We start from the raw sequence: 16,297 nt of genomic DNA on the forward strand, positions 1-16,297 counted from the left end.
GAACCAAAATGTGGAAGGCTGTTTCTAAGGCCTACTTATATATACGGGGAAAATAGTCCACCTTTGGATTATTACACAGATGAACAACTGATTGGTATACTACGATGATATTCAAGATTTTCTAAAGTTAGCCAGCTTCATTTTCTAAAGCTAGCCAGTATGCTCCCTCTAATTCTCTCTCTCTCCCTCTCTCCCTCCCCTCCCGGAGGACATGAGCCCTAGGACCATGCCTCAGGACAACCTGCCCTGATGACTCCTTGCTGTCCTCAGTCCACCTGGTCGTGCTGCTGCTCCAGTTTCAACTCTTCTGCCTGCGGCTATGGAACCCTGACCCTGACCCTGAACTCTCTCACTCTACCGCATCTGCTATTTCAACCTCTAAATGCCCGGCTATGAAAAGCCAAGTGACATTTACTCCTGATGTACTGACCTGTTGCAACCTCTACAACCACTGTGATTATTGTTTGACCCTGCTGGTCATCTACGAACGTTTGAACATCTTGGAGAAAAATCTCGCCTTAATGGCCATGTACTGTTATAATCTCCACCCGACACAGCCAGAAGGGGCCACCCCTCAGAGCCTGGTTCCCCTCTAGGTTTCTTCCTAGGTTTCTGCCTTTCTAGGGAGTTTTTCCTAGCCACCGTGCTTCTACAGTGAGGGAAAAAAGTATTTGATCCCCTGCTGATTTTGTACGTTTTACCACTGACAAAGACATGATCAGCCTATAATTTTAATGGTAGGTTTATTTGAACAGTGAGAGACAGAAAACAAACAACAAAAATCAAGAAAAACGCATGTCAAAAATTTTATAAATTGATTTGCATTTTTATGAGGGAAATAAGTATTTGACCCCTCTGCAAAACATGACTTAGTACTTGGTGGCAAAACCCTTGTTGGCAATCACAGAGGTCAGATGTTTCTTGTAGTTGGCCACCAGGTTTGCACACATCTCAGGAGGGATTTTGTTCCACTCCTCTTTGCAGATCTTCTCCAAGTCATTAAGGTTTCGAGGCTGACGTTTGGCAACTCGAACGTTCAGTTCCCTCCACAGATTTTCTATAGGATTATGGTCTGGAGACTGGCTAGGCCACTCCAGGACCTTGATGTGCTTCTTCTTGAGACACTCCTTTGTTGCCTTGGCCATGTGTTTTGGGTCATTGTCATGCTGGAATACCCATCCACGACCCATTTTCAATTCCCTGGCTGAGGGAAGGAGGTTCTCACCCAAGATTTGACGGTACATGGCCCCGTCCATCGTCCCTTTGATGCGATGAAGTTGTCCTGTCCCCTTAGCAGAAAAACACCCCCAAAGCATAATGTTTCCACCTCCATGTTTGAAGGTGGGGATGGTGTTCTTGGGGTCATAGGCAGCATTCCTCCTCCTCCAAACACGGCGAGTTGAGTTGATGCCAAAGAGCTCGATTTTGGTCTCATCTGACCACAACACTTTCACCCAGTTCTCCTCTGAATCATTCAGATATTAATTGGCAACCTTCAGACGGCCCTGTATATGTGCTTTCTTGAGCAGGGGGACTTTGCGGGCGCTGCAGGATTTCAGTCCTTCACAGCGTAGTATGTTACCAATTGTTTTCTTGGTGACTATGGTCCCAGCTGCCTTGAGATCATTGACAAGATCCTCCCGTGTAGTTCTGGGCTGATTCCTCACCATTCTCATGATCATTGCAACTCCACGAGGTGAGATCTTGCATGGAGCCCCAGGCCGAGGGAGATTGACAGTTCTTTTTTGTTTCTTCCATTTGCGAATAATCGCACCAACTGTTGTCACCTTCTCACCAAGCTGCTTGGCGATGGTCTTGTAGCCCATTCCAGCCGTGTGTAGGTCTACATTCTTGTCCCTGACATCCTTGGAGAGCTCTTTGGTCTTGGCCATGGTGGAGAGTTTGGAATCTGATTGATTGATTGCTTCTGTGGACAGGTGTCTTTTATACAGGTAACAAGCTGAGATTAGGAGCACTCCCTTTAAGAGTGTGCTCCTAATCTCAGCTCGTTACCTGTATAAAAGACACCTGGGAGCCAGAAATCTTTCTGATTGAGAGGGGGTCAAATACTTATTTCCCTCATTAAAATGCAAATCAATTTATAACATTTTTGACATGCGTTTTTCTGGATTTCTTTGTTGTTATTCTGTCTCTCTGTCACGGTTTCGGCCGAGGCGGCTCCTTCTCCTTGTTCGGGCAGGCTTCGGCGGTCGTCGTCTCCGGAGTACTAGCTGCCACCGTTCGATGTTTCATGTTTGATTGGTTTTGTCTGTTTGTTACACCTGTTTATTGTTAAGTGTTCATTAGGCACCCTATTTAGTTCTCTTGTGTTTGGTCAGGTGTTGTGTGTAATTGTTCGATGTCACGTGTTGTTGTTGGTCCTCTGTTTTGTGCTCTCTGTATTCGTTTTGCTTAGAGAGTCCTGCACGCTGTGCGTACTTACTTTGGACAGTCCGGTGTGCGTTTTGTTTTCGCCTATGGCCTGTTGCCGTGTTGGCTTGTATTACGGACTTCACTAAAGACATCTGTTTTCGAATCTCTGTGTCCTGCGTGTGATTCCACGTTTCCTCTACACTCAACCCTGACACTCTCACTGTTCAAATGAACCTACCATTAAAATTATAGACTGATCATTTCTTTGTCAGTGGGCAAACGTACAAAATCAGCAGGGGATCAAATACTTTTTTCCCTCACTGTACATCTGCATTGCTTGCTGTTTGGGGTTTTATGTTGGGTTTATGTATAGCACTTTGTGACATCTGCTGATGTAAAAAGGCCTTTATAAATACAATTGATTGATTGATTTTGCTTCACATTCCAACTCAGGCTTCATCCATGTTAAGAAGGTGGAAATTGATCATGCACCTATCGCTAACTCAAGCCAAGCTTGTAACAGGCTTGTAACTGTGCGTGTATGTCGCACATTGTTACGGATACAGGTATCCTGTGTTTTTTTGTGTTTTTCCTCTCCTTCTGCCCTAATCACAGGTGTCCTGTATGTTCCTGATTGGTGGTCGTTGGGGTGTCTGCTGATTGCTAAGGTGAACCAATCAGTGGACATTCCTCTGCATTGCACCACCTGTTTCTGGTTTTTCAATCACACATCCCATTGTTTAAAAGCCAGTCAGTTGTGTTTGTAGAGAGAGACTATTTTCCGTATGTGAGTATGGATACTGTGGTGTCCTGTGTTTTGTGTACTCACTCATTTGCTTGTTACTCTATTTGGTAACTTTGTTGTGTGTTTCTGGGAAAAGGGGAATTTAAGCAAGTTGCCCTTGGGCATACATTACCCGTAGGAAGAAAACTGTCTAAAAACACTAGTTAGACCTGAGCGGACCACCCACTGTAATTTTTGTATGATTAGCAGTAGCTTAGCGGTTCTTGAGGCAGGCAAGATCAGTTTAGGTTTTTTTTTACACTATTGTTTCATTTCTTGGGTCCTGCTCAGCCCTTTTTCCCAAACCTTTACCGTTTGTTTAAAAATAAACATTTTATGTTTGACGGTCGTTTATGGTTGTCGTGTAGTTTTTGTTCTCACTGTTCCATGTCACGATTCTAATTTGCATGAATTATGTTACGGGTCTCTTGTCCATCCACCCTAGACGTTTAAAGCCACGGGGTTCGTAACACACATGGATTGCCCAATGAATCAAACGCCAAACTCTTGATTGTGAAAATGCTGAAACAGCAATCCATGGGCGAGTCAGTGCAACATTTAAGTTTTGCGGATATCAAAATGAAAGAAAAGTTATCCTCCAAATTCAGGCTTTTTTCCCTCACTCCTATCGATAAACATACGAACGTTTTACTGCGCATGAAGTATCAAATGGATCCTGTCATTACTAAATATGTAGTGTGATAGGTATTTTAATATTACTATTTTTAACAAGAAACAATTTGATTAATAAAATATTGAATCAGTCGTCTTCCTCAAATGAAGGGGATTTTGACGCAATCTTTGCAAGCGGGAGGGAATCTGATTTCATTGGTCCTCAACTCGCGGTTCAGACATTCGTGATAAAGTGGAGTTAGCCTGGCCCGGAGCAGGTTAGAGCTGAATGATTCGTTGCCATAGAAATGTACCTGGCTAAAACGTGTCAACGGTTATCCCGAGTTGAACTCAGAATTGACCAAAGTCATTGACATTCGCCCTCAGTGTACATCTAAGTGCAATATGTGCTGCTCTGTTCTGGACCAACTGCAATTTTCTTTAATCCTTCTTTGCCGCACATGACCACACAACTGGGCAATAGTCCAGGTGCGAAAAAACGACGGCTTGTAGGGCCTGTCTGGTTGATTGAGATGTCAAGAAAGCAGAGCAACGCCTTTTCATGGACAGACCTCTTCCCATTTTAGCAACCATTGAGTCTGTATGTTACACCCAGCAGTTTAGTCTCCTCAACTTGATCAATCCCCACATTATTCAATAATAGATTGAGTGATATGTCCCAAAAATTATGCTTTTATTTTTTGAAATATTTAGCACCAGCCTAATGCTAGTTACCCATTCTAAAACTGACTGGAGCTCTATGTTAAGGGTGTCAATTATTTATTTTACTGTTGTAGCCAACTAATATACTGTTGAGTCATCAGCGTACATAGAGTGCCTTGAGAAAGTATTCATACCACTTGACTTATTCCACATTTTGTGACAGCCTGAATTCAAAATTGATTAAATATTTTTTTCTCACCCATCTACACACAATACCTCATAATGACAAAGTGAAAACATGTTTTTAGACATTTTTGCAAAAGTATTGAAAATGAAATACAGAACTATTAAATTTACATAAGTATTCACACTCCTGAGTCAATACTTTGCAGATGCACCTTTGGCAGCAATTACAGCTGTGAGTCTTTCTGGGTAAGTCTCTAAGAACATTTGCCCATTATTCTTTTCAAAATTCTTCAAGTTCTGTCAAATTGTTTGTTGATCCATGCTAGACAACCATTTTCAGGTCTTGCCATAGATTTTCAAGTAGATTTAAGTCAAAACTGTAACTCGGCCACTGTCTTCAGTGTAGATTTGGCCTTGTGTTTTAGGTTATTGTCCTGCTGAAAGGTGAATTAATCTCCCAGTGTCTGGTGGAAAGTAGACTTAACCTGGTTTTCATATAGGATTTTGCCTGTGCTTAGCTTCATTCCATTTCTTTTTTATCCTGAAAAACTCCCCTGTCCTTAACGATTACAAGCATACCCATAACATGATACAGTAACTACTATGCTTGAAAATACAAAGAGTGGTACTCAGTAATGTGTTGGATTGGATTTGCCACAAACATAAAACTTTGCATTCAGGACAAAAAGTGTGCAGTATTACTTTAGTGCCTTGTTGCAAACAGGATGCATGTTTTGGAATATTTTTTCACACTGTCAATTAGGTTAGTATTGTAGAGTAACTACAATGTTGTTGATCCATCATCCGTTTTCTCCTATCACAGCATTTAAACTCTGTAACTGTTTTAAAGTCACCATTGACCTCACGGTGAAATACCTGAGCGGTTTCCTTCCTCTTCGGCATCTGAGTTAGGAAGGACGCCTGAATCTTTGTAGTGACTGGTTGTAGTGATACACCATCCAAAGTGTAATTAACAACTTCACCATGCTCAAAGGGATATTCAATGTCTGCTCTTTTTATTTGTACCCATCTACCAATAGGTGCCCCTCTTTGCAAGGCATTGGAAAACCTCCCTGGTCTTTGTGGTTTAATCTGTGTTTGAAATTCACTGCTCGACTGAGGGACCTTACAGATAATTGTATATGTGGGGTACAGAGATGAGGTAGTCATTCAAAAATCATGTTAAACACTATTATTGCACACAGAGTGAGTCCATGCAATTTATTATGTGACTTGTTAAGCACATTTTTACTCCTGAACTTATTTAGGCTTGCCATAACAAAAGGGTTGAATACTTATTGACTCAAGACATTTCAGCTTTTCATGTTTTATTAATTTGTAAAACTCTCGAAAAACATAATTCCACTTTGACATTATGGGGTAGTGTGTGTAGGCCAGTGACAAGAAAATCAGAATTTAATCCATTTTAAATTCAGGCTGTAACACAACAAAATGTGGAAAAAGTCGAGGGATGTGAATACTTTCTGAAGGCACTGTAGACACACAGGATTTATTCAAGGTCAGTGGAAGGTCATTAGTAAAAACAGAAAATAATAATGGACCAAGCCGGCTACCCTGCGGTACACCACACTCAACCCAATTGGCATTAGAGAGGCTTCCATCAAAGAAAACCCTCTGTTTTCTTTTAGATAGGTAACTCTCAATCCATGATAAGGCAGAGGATGCAAATCCATAATACCTACGTTTTTTTAAGCAATAGGTTATGATCAATAATATCAAAATCTGCACTGAAATCTAACAAAACAGCTCCCAAAATTGTATTATCATTTTTTTTCAGCCAATCATCAATCATTTGCGTCAGTGCTGAGCATGTACTCATGTACTTCCCTATAATCATGCTAAAAGTCTGTTGCCATTTATTTTCTGTTATTCTTTAAAAATTATATATGGTCAGTCAAACACTATATTTTCCAAAGGTTTGCTAAGCACAGGTAACAGGCTGATTGTTCAGATGTTTGAACCATTAAAGGGTGCTTTGCTATTCTTGGGCAGCAGAATGACCTTTGCCTCCCTCCAGGCCTGAGGGCACACACTGTCTTCTAGGCCTAAATTGAAGATGTGGCAAACAGGAGTCGCAATCTCAGCAATTTACCATCCAGGTTGTCGGTACCAGGTGGCTTGACTTATTTATAGATAGCAACAGTTTTTTTACCTCTTCCACACCAACTTTGCAGAACTCGAAAGTACAGTGGTTGTGTTTCATTATTTGGTCCGATATGCATGAATATGAAGGCTCAGCGTGTGTTGTTTGCATGTCATGCCTACATTTTCTAATCTTGTCAACAAAAAAGTTATTAAAGTGGTTGGCATTATCAAAGGGTTTTGTTATGAACAAGCCATCTGCCTCAATGTTTGATGGAGCTGAGTTGGCTTTTTTTGCCTAGAATTTCCTTTCAGGTACTCCAGAGCTTTTTACCAGGGGCGCAACTTTGGTTTTAGAAGTGGGGGGGACATAATTATTATTATTATTATTTAATTTTTTCTCCAGTCGGATAAACACTCCAAACAGCCTACCCGACTGCTCGGAGGCGTCCACGTGGTCCTAAGGCACACCTTTGCCATGTTTTGTATCACATTCCAATGATAAAACTGGGGGTTACAAAAATGCAATTTCAGCATGTGGACATGTCCCCGTCCCCCCGTCCCCCGTCCCCAGTGAAAGTTGCGCCCCTGCTTTTTACTATCATTCTTTATATCATTTATATTTGTTCCATAGTATAGTTTCTTCTTCTTTTTGTTTAGTTTAGTTACATGATTTCTCAATTGATGTATGTTTGCAATCTGATGTGATGTCAGACTTACTGTATTTGCTATTCCCTTTGCCTCATCCCTCTTAGCCATACAGTTTTTCAATTCATCATCTATTCATGGGGATTTGGCAGTTCTAGCAGTCAGTTTCTTGATGGGCACATCAGTAACCGGAAGAAGCAATTTCATAGATGCTTCAAAGACGGCACCAGGTTGTTCCTCATTACACACATCAGACCAACAAATATTTTTCACATCTTCGACATAGGAATCATTGCAAAACCTCTTGTATGATCACTTATACACAATTTTAGGTCCAGTCTTTGGCACTTTGGTTTTTCTAGATATGGCTACTATATTATGATCACTACATCCAATGGGTGTGGTACTGCTTTAGAGTAGATTTGCAGCATTAGTAAAGATGTGGTCAATACACGTGGATGATTTAGTTCCTGTTCTGTGTGTAAATACCCTGTTGGTTGACTGATAACCTGAACCAGATTGCAGGGATCGGTTACAGCTTGAAGCTTCTTTTTGAGTGGACAGCTTGATGGCAACCAGTCAATATTTGGTCACTGAGAAAATATACCTCTCTGTTGATATCACATACATTACTGAGCATTTCACAAATATACTCCAAATACTGACTTTTAGCACTCAGTGATCTATAGCAACTTCTTATGAGAATAGGCTTTAGGTGAGACAGATGAACCTGTAGCCATATTACTTCCACATCATCTGATGTGAGATCCTCTCTCAGCCTAACATGAATATGACTGGACATACAGTATATAGCAACACCCCCTCCATTTGCATTCCTATCTTTCCTTTCTATGCTATAACCATGTATGCTAATACTGCATCATCAAATAAAATGTCTAATTTTGTTTCAGAGATGGACAGAATATGAATGTTGTTTAGTAAGTTGTCAATTTTATTAACCTTGTTTCTCATGCTACATATGTTAATATGGGCTATTTCTTGTCCTTTTCTGGGTAGCTTGTTTGTTTTTTAGTGTTATTCTGAGAGGCTGATCCGAGGTACACTCTTAGAAAAAAAGGTTCCAAAAGTGTTCTTCGGCTGTCCCCATAGGGGAACTCTTTTTGGTTCCAGGTAAAACCCTTTTTTCCAAGTAGAACCCTCTGTGGAAAGGGTTCTACATGGAACCCAAAACGGTTCTACTTGAAACCAAAAGGGTTCTACCTGGAACCAAAAAGGGTTCTTCAAATGGTTCTCCTATGGGGACAGCCGAATAACTCTTTTAGGGTCTAGATAGCAGCTTAATTTCTAAGAATGTAAACATGTAAGTGACATTTATATTTGAGCCAATGGTACTGAGTGGGCTGCCCACAGTAGGCTTTTTTCTAAGGTAGACAGTTTTAGTGCAAACAGTGGAATTCAATTCTATGGGCATATGATTATTGCTGACAATACCCTCGGAGCTAACAGTTAAAGGAACATAGATTAGGTTACTGTAAGAACTATAAACATTATATCCATTCAGACACATCAGTCTTGCACAGACTTTTTTAACCAAGTCTCAGTAATTATCAAAATGTTTGAGAGCCATAATTACAATAAGATCGATTTTCAAAATGAAAATTCTGACATTTACATGAATCATTCCAAGGCCACAGACGCAGGATTTCAGATTCTTTAACACAAATATGCTATGATCAGTAGGTAACCCTCTATATGAAATAGCCACGGGGTTGGCTTGAAATGGATTAAATACAAGATTGCTTAAAACTGTGCCATTTCTTCTTTTGGTTGGCGGATCGCATCCAACTTGTAGGTGCATACACCGCAACATACTGTACTGGAGTGTGAGGCCAGTCACGGCCTACCTACATTAAATGATCTTCATTAGTCCTTTTCCTCTAAGAAAGTGAAATATATCCCTAGACACCACCACCTACACTCATTGAAAATCCACTACCCCATTCCACTAAGTTGACCCTACTTACTTATAAATCACTCGTTGGCCTATCCCTCTGTGCTGCACAAATCTACTACCTACTGGAATCCTTTCAGGATCCCCCACCCTTGACCCATCCTCCTCTACTTTCTTCACTGCCTCAGCATACGATACCTTCTGCACTACTCTGACTCTGGCCACTTCAACCTGCCTCTCTCGCACCGGACACTTCCGATCCCCAGCAACATGGGCACCCCTACCATTCCAAGATGGCATAACAGTGAGGTCGTGTTCTTTGTTGTGTGTCTGTGTACATAACCAGTTTTTTGTATTTTTTGTATTTTTCGTACATATTTCTTTTCATCCTTCTACAAAATATACTTTCCTGCAACCCGCCTCACTCAATGTGGAACGGATTCTATTATTGACTTACCTTTTATCTAGAATCTAGAATTTCCAGTTGATACCAGCTAGCCAGCTACTTGCTATTAGCCACCGTTAGCAGTTTTCACCCAGAACCTCTGATTTTCTGCCGGAATAACTGAATCACTGGACATTAGCATCGGATCGCAACTAGCTAGCCGCAACCGACTTGGATGTTGCTGTTTGGCTAATCACCACTGCCCCTGAAGCAAGCACCAGTTAGCCTTGAGCCAGGCCCATATCCCGGCTATCTACCTCTCTGTCTACCGGATGGGAGTAGCCAGCTAACTAGCTACTTGCCATTAGCCACCGCTAGCGGTTTCTCACATTACATTTTACATTTTTTTACATTTTAGTCATTTAGCAGACGCTCTTATCCAGAGCGACTTACAGTTAGTGAACACATCTTTTTTTTTCACCATTGTCCGTGGCCTGCACTACCTACCAGCCAGCTCTAGCCTGGACTATTATCGCACTGTCTGCACTGTCTGCACAGCGCGTTATCGACCCAGAACATATCGTTTTTTCTGCCGGAATCACTGATTCACTGGACCTTTCACTGGACCTTTAACAGCTGATCATCGTAGCTAGATTGCTGCAATCAAATGGACGTTGTTGTTGGCTAATCAGCCTCGAGCTAGCCGCGAGCCAGGCACTTCTCCCGGCTATCTACCTCTCTGTCAACCGGACGGGACCTCCTAGTGTTGACACGGAGCCCCGCCGATCCAACACGACTGGTCTGCCGACGAAATCGTCTGATGCGATTACAACACGTTTCCCGTTACGACGTCGACCACGAAGATCCATCTGCTAGTCCCGGCCCGCTAGCACACGCTAGCCGTGGCCTCTTGCTCGCTAGTGCTATAGCAGCCCCCAAACTACCTCCGAACTCTCCTATTGCTGTTCACCGGACCTTATGATAACTCAGCTATACAGCTGATGCCTGCTGGACTGTTCCTTTATACAGTACCGCATCCTGTTTATGTTTAGCCTCAGCCCAAACTTTGTCACCATTACCAGCTGTTGTCTTAGCTCTCTCGAATAACACCCGTGATTGCTTTATGCCTCTCTCCCATGTCAATATGCCTTGCTTATTGCTGTTTCGGTTATTTCTTATTGTACTATGTCACTGTAGATCCCCCAGCCCAGCTGAACCTGCCATAGATAGCTCCTTTGTCCCACCCCCATACACGCGGAGACCGACTAAATTGGTGCCTCCAGTGATGCTATCTCTTTCATCGTTACCCAACACTTAGGTTTACCTCCACTGTACTCATATCCTTCCATATCCTTTTCTGTACATAATGCCCTGAATCTATTCTACAACGCCCGGAAACCTGCCCCTTTTTTTCTCTGTACCCAACGCACTAGAAGACCAGTACTTAAAGCCTTTAGCCGTATCCTTATTCTACTCCTCCTCTGTTCCTCTGGTGATGTAGAGGTTAACCCAGGCCCTGTAGCCTCCAGTATCACTCCTACTCCCCAGGCAGTATCATTTGTTGACTTCTGTAACCGTAAAAGCATTGGTTTCTTGCACGTTAACATCCGAAGCCTCCTCCCTAATTTTGAGTTATTCACTGCGTTAGCACACTCCGCCAACCCTGATATCCTAGCAGTGTCTGAATCCTGGCTTAAGAAGGCCACCAAAAATTCTGACATTTCCATCCCCAACTACAACATTTTCCGTCTCGATAGAACTGCCAAAGGGGGTGGGGTTGCAATCTACTGTAGAGATAGCCTGCAGAGCTCTATCGTACTATCCAGGTCTGTGCCCAAACAGTTTGAGCGTCTACTTCTAAAAATCCACCTTTCCAGAAATAAGTCTCTCACTGTTGCCACTTGCTACAGACCCCCCTCAGCCCCGAGCTGTGCCCTGGACACCAAATGTGAACTGATTGCCCCCCATCTATCCTCAGAGTTCGTACTGCTTGGTGACCTAAACTGGGATATGCTTAACACCCCGGCCAACCTACAATCTAAACTAGATGCCCTCAATCTCACACAAATTATCAACAAACCTACCAGGTACAACCCTAAATATGTAAACATGGGCACCCTCATAGATATCATCCTGACAAATGTACCCTCTAAATACACCTCCGCTGTCTTCAACCAGGATCTCAGCGATCAGTGCCTTATTGCCTGCTTCCGTAATGGGTCCGCGGTCAAACGACCACCCCTCATCACTGTCAAACGCTCCCTAAAACACTTTAGCGAGCAGGCCTTTCTAATTGACCTGGCCCGGGTATCCTGGATGGATATTGACCTCATTCCGTCAGTAGAGGATGCCTGGTTGTTCTTTAAAAGTGCTTTCCTCTCAATCTTAAATAAGCATGCCCCATTCAAAAAATTTAGAACTAAGAACAGATATAGCCCCTGGTTCTCCTCAGACTTGACTGCCCTTGACCAGCACAAAACCATCCTGTGGCGTACTGCATTAGCATCGAACAGCCCCCGCGATATGCAACTTTTCAGGGAAGTCAGGAACCAATATACACAATCAGTTAGGAAAGCAAAGGCTAGATTTTTCAAACAGAAATGTAGCACTAACTCCAAAAAGTTTTGGGACACTCTAATGTCCATGGAAAATAAGAGCACCTCCTCCCAACCGCCCTCTGCACTGAGGCTAGGAAACACTGTCACCACCGATAAATCTACAATACTCGAGAATTTCAACAAGCATTTTGCTACGGCTGGCCATGCTTTCCACCTGGCTACCACTACCCAGGCCACCAGCTCTGCACCCTCCGCTGCAACTTGCCCATCCCCCCACGCTTCACCTTCACACAAATTCAGACAGCTGATGTTCTGAAAGAGCAGAAAAATCTGGACCCCTACAAATCAGCTGGGCTAGACAACCTGGACCCTTTCTTTCTAAAATTAGCCGCCAAAACTGTCGCAACCCCTATTTCTAGCCTGTTCAACCTCTCTTTTGTAACGTCTGAGATCCCCAGAGATTGGAAAGCTGCCGCGGTCATCCCCCTCTTCAAAGGGGGTGACACTCTAGATCCAAACTGTTAAAGACCTATATCCATCCTGCCCTGCCTTTCGAAAGTATTTGAAAGCCAAGTTAACAAACAGATCACCGACCATTTCGAATCCCACCGTACCTTCTCCGCTATGCAATCCGGTTTCTGAGCTGGTCATGGGTGCACCTCAGCCACGCTCAAGGTCCTAAACGATATTATAAACGCGATCGATAAAAGTCAGTACTGCGCAGCCGCCTTCATCGACCTGGCCAAGGCTTTCGACTCTGTCAACCACCGCATTCTTATTGGCAGACTAAATAGCCTTGGTTTCTCTAATGACTGCCTCGCCTGGTTCACCAACTACTTCTCAGATAGAGTTCAATGTGTCAAATCGGAGGGCCTGTTGTCTGGACCTCTGGCCGTCTCTATGGGGGTGCCACAGGGTTCAATTCTCAGGCAGACTCTATTCTCTGTGTATATCAATGATGTTGCTCTTGCTGCTGGTGAAGCTCGGATCCACCTCTATGCGGACAACACCATTTTGTATACATCTGGCCCTTCATTGGACACTGTGTTAACAAACCTCCAATCGAGCTTCAACGCCATACAACACTCCTTCCGTAGCCTCCAACTGCTCTTAAACATTAGTCAAACTAAATGCATGCTCTTCAACCGAACGCTGCTTGCACCCGCCCACCCGACTAGAATCACTACTCTCGGCGGGTCTGACCTAGAGTATGTGGACAACTACAAATACCTAGATGTCTGGTTAGACTGTAAACTCACCTTCCAGACTCACATTAAGCATCTCCAATCAAAAGTTAGATCTAGAATCGGCTTCCTATTTCGCAACAAAGCCTCCTTCACTCATGGTGCCAAACATGCCCTAGTAAAACTGACTATCCTACCGATCCTTGACTTCGGCGATGTCATTTACAAAATAGCCTCCAACACTCTACTCAGCAAATTGGATGTAGTCTATCACAGTGCCATCTGTTTTGTCACCAAAGCCCCATATACTACCCACCATTGTGACCTGTATGCTCTTGTTGGCTGGCCCTCACTACATATTCGTCGCCAAACCCACTGGCTCCAGGTCATCTATAAATCACTGCTAGGCAAATCCCCGTCTTACCTTAGCTCACTGGTCACCATAGCAACACCCACCCGTAGTCTGCGCTCCAGCAGGTATATCTCACTGGTCATCCCCAAAGCCAACACCTCCTTTGGCCGCCATTCCTTCCAGTTCTCTGCTGCCAATGACTGGAACGAACTGCAAAAATCTCTGAAGCTGGAGACTTATCTCCCTCACTAAATTTAAGCGTCAGAGCAGCTTACCGATCACTGCACCTGTACACAGCCATTCTGAAATTAGCTCACCCAACTACCTTACCCCCATATTGTTATTTATTTTGCTAATTTGCACCCCAGTATCTCTATTTGCACATCATCTTTTGCACATCTATCATTCCAGTGTTAATACGAAATTGTAACTATTTTGCACTATGGCCTATTTATTGCCTTACCTCCATACCTTACTACATTCACACACACTGTATATATATTTTCTGTTTGTATTTTTGACTTTATGTTTTGTTTACCCCATATGTAACTCTGTGTTGTTTTTATCGCACTGCTTTGCTTTATCTTGGCCAGGTCGCAGTTGTAAATGAGAACTTGTTGTCAAAAGCTGATGTGTATGCGGTGGTAAAGTCAGGCGCAGGACACAGAGGATAAGTAAAGACGACTTTACTAACAAACTAAATACGCACAAATAAACGTCTCCAACACTGGAGGGAAAAACACCATATGCGTAATACACACGATGAGCAAAATACCGACACATACATCCAAGACACGCGGACAATAACATACAAAGGCAAAACATAAAACAGGTGAACTTATACGTGACATAATCAATACAGAATACGAAACAGGTGTACCAACTAGACATGACAAAACAAACATCGAAAACATCAAGCGGTAGTAGTTAGTACTCCGGGGACGACGAACGCCGAAGCCTGCCCGAGCAAGGAGGAGGAGCAGCCTCGGCGGCATCCGTGACACTTGTTCTCAACTGGCTTACCTGGTTAAATAAAGGTAAAAAAAAAAAAAAAAAAAAACATTAACAACACAACTTTATCCACAAAACTACACAATCATCTGTCCCCTGCCCTACTGCACACTTTCCACATCTTGTAATCTCCTTCCTACACACTTCTGCGACATGACGTGCTTCCCTTTGTAGTCTGTAATAGTTAGCAAGCCCTGCCACATCCAATGAGCATCGGAGCCAGTGTAATACGATTCAATCTTAGTCCTGTATTGACGCTTTGCCTGTTTGATGGTTGGTGGGAGGGCATAGCGGGATTTCATATAAGCATCCGGGTTAGTCACGCTCCTTGAAAGCGGCAGCTCTACCCTTTAGCTCAGTGTGGATGTCCCCTGTAATCCATGGCTTCCTCTGCCCAGGCATTGCTGAATGCCGATGCATGCCAGATCTTACAATGCCTGGATAGGTATTTTACGTATCAGCTAACCACATCATATGTTATAGCAATCTGGTGCCAGAATGCACAGTCGATGACGTGGCACGCGACCATTGGATGATGCATGCAACGTCTAAGAAGGGGAATGCAACCCTAAGGTTGCATTGAATGGGGTCAGCCATGTCATATGGGTCTGTAAACAACAATAACTTGGTAAAAGGTGTGTGTTTATGTGAGTGTATGCACTATGCATCAAGCTTGTGGGTGTGAATGGGAATGCTCTCAGGCTTCAATCTACTAATGTCTATGGGGGGTCGGTGGGCTGGAGTAGGCCCACATCCCAGCATGCATTTCTCCCAACCACATACATGTTCTGCCACAGGGAGACATATCTGGGTCTGTATGATTTTTTTGGGTCATATTGAGCATATTAATATTAATGGGTTGAGGTGGCAGAAGTCAAAGTAAAATAACCAACCAGTCTGTATGCATGAGTGAGTGACACTGGCGTCTGACAACAGCAGTGAAATAGGCTTGGATGAGGAAAAGCTTCCCAACGTCTCCCCCAGTCAAGACACTGGAGGGTGACGCCTGAAGACAGAATCACATAAAATATGGAGAGAGATTCATTAGAAATGAGGTGCCCCATTTCAGCCATACATCATAGTTCAGTCGGCAACACCAGCAGACACTCTGTCTGAGATGCTGGTTTGTGTGGGTTGTTCTATATCTACCACAGTTATGCTAACATATTTAGATGATTGCCTGTGTATCATAGCCCACAAATGTGTAATTGTCTTGCTCCCCCTCCCTCACTCTATTTCCCTTCTTTCCTGCTCTCTCTGTCCTTGGCTCCTGGTGTCCTCCACCTTGACTGCATATGCAATGTGGGAGTGAGGTTGTTAAAATGTATTTAGCCTTTCTGGTCCGAACACGGGGTACGCAGCTGTTGATGAGGTGACTGTGCAGCACAGGTTCATCACCTCTCTCATTAGCTCAATAGAGACTTCACCATTAATACCTGTGAGGCTGTATGATAGAGCAATGAACTGACAGTGCCCATTCCACTACCCATTCCACCTTACTCAAGCTGTTGGCTCACTTCAACCCG

This window comes from Coregonus clupeaformis, chromosome 7 (assembly GCF_020615455.1).
Source record: "Coregonus clupeaformis isolate EN_2021a chromosome 7, ASM2061545v1, whole genome shotgun sequence".
NCBI classification, from domain to species: domain Eukaryota; kingdom Metazoa; phylum Chordata; class Actinopteri; order Salmoniformes; family Salmonidae; genus Coregonus; species Coregonus clupeaformis.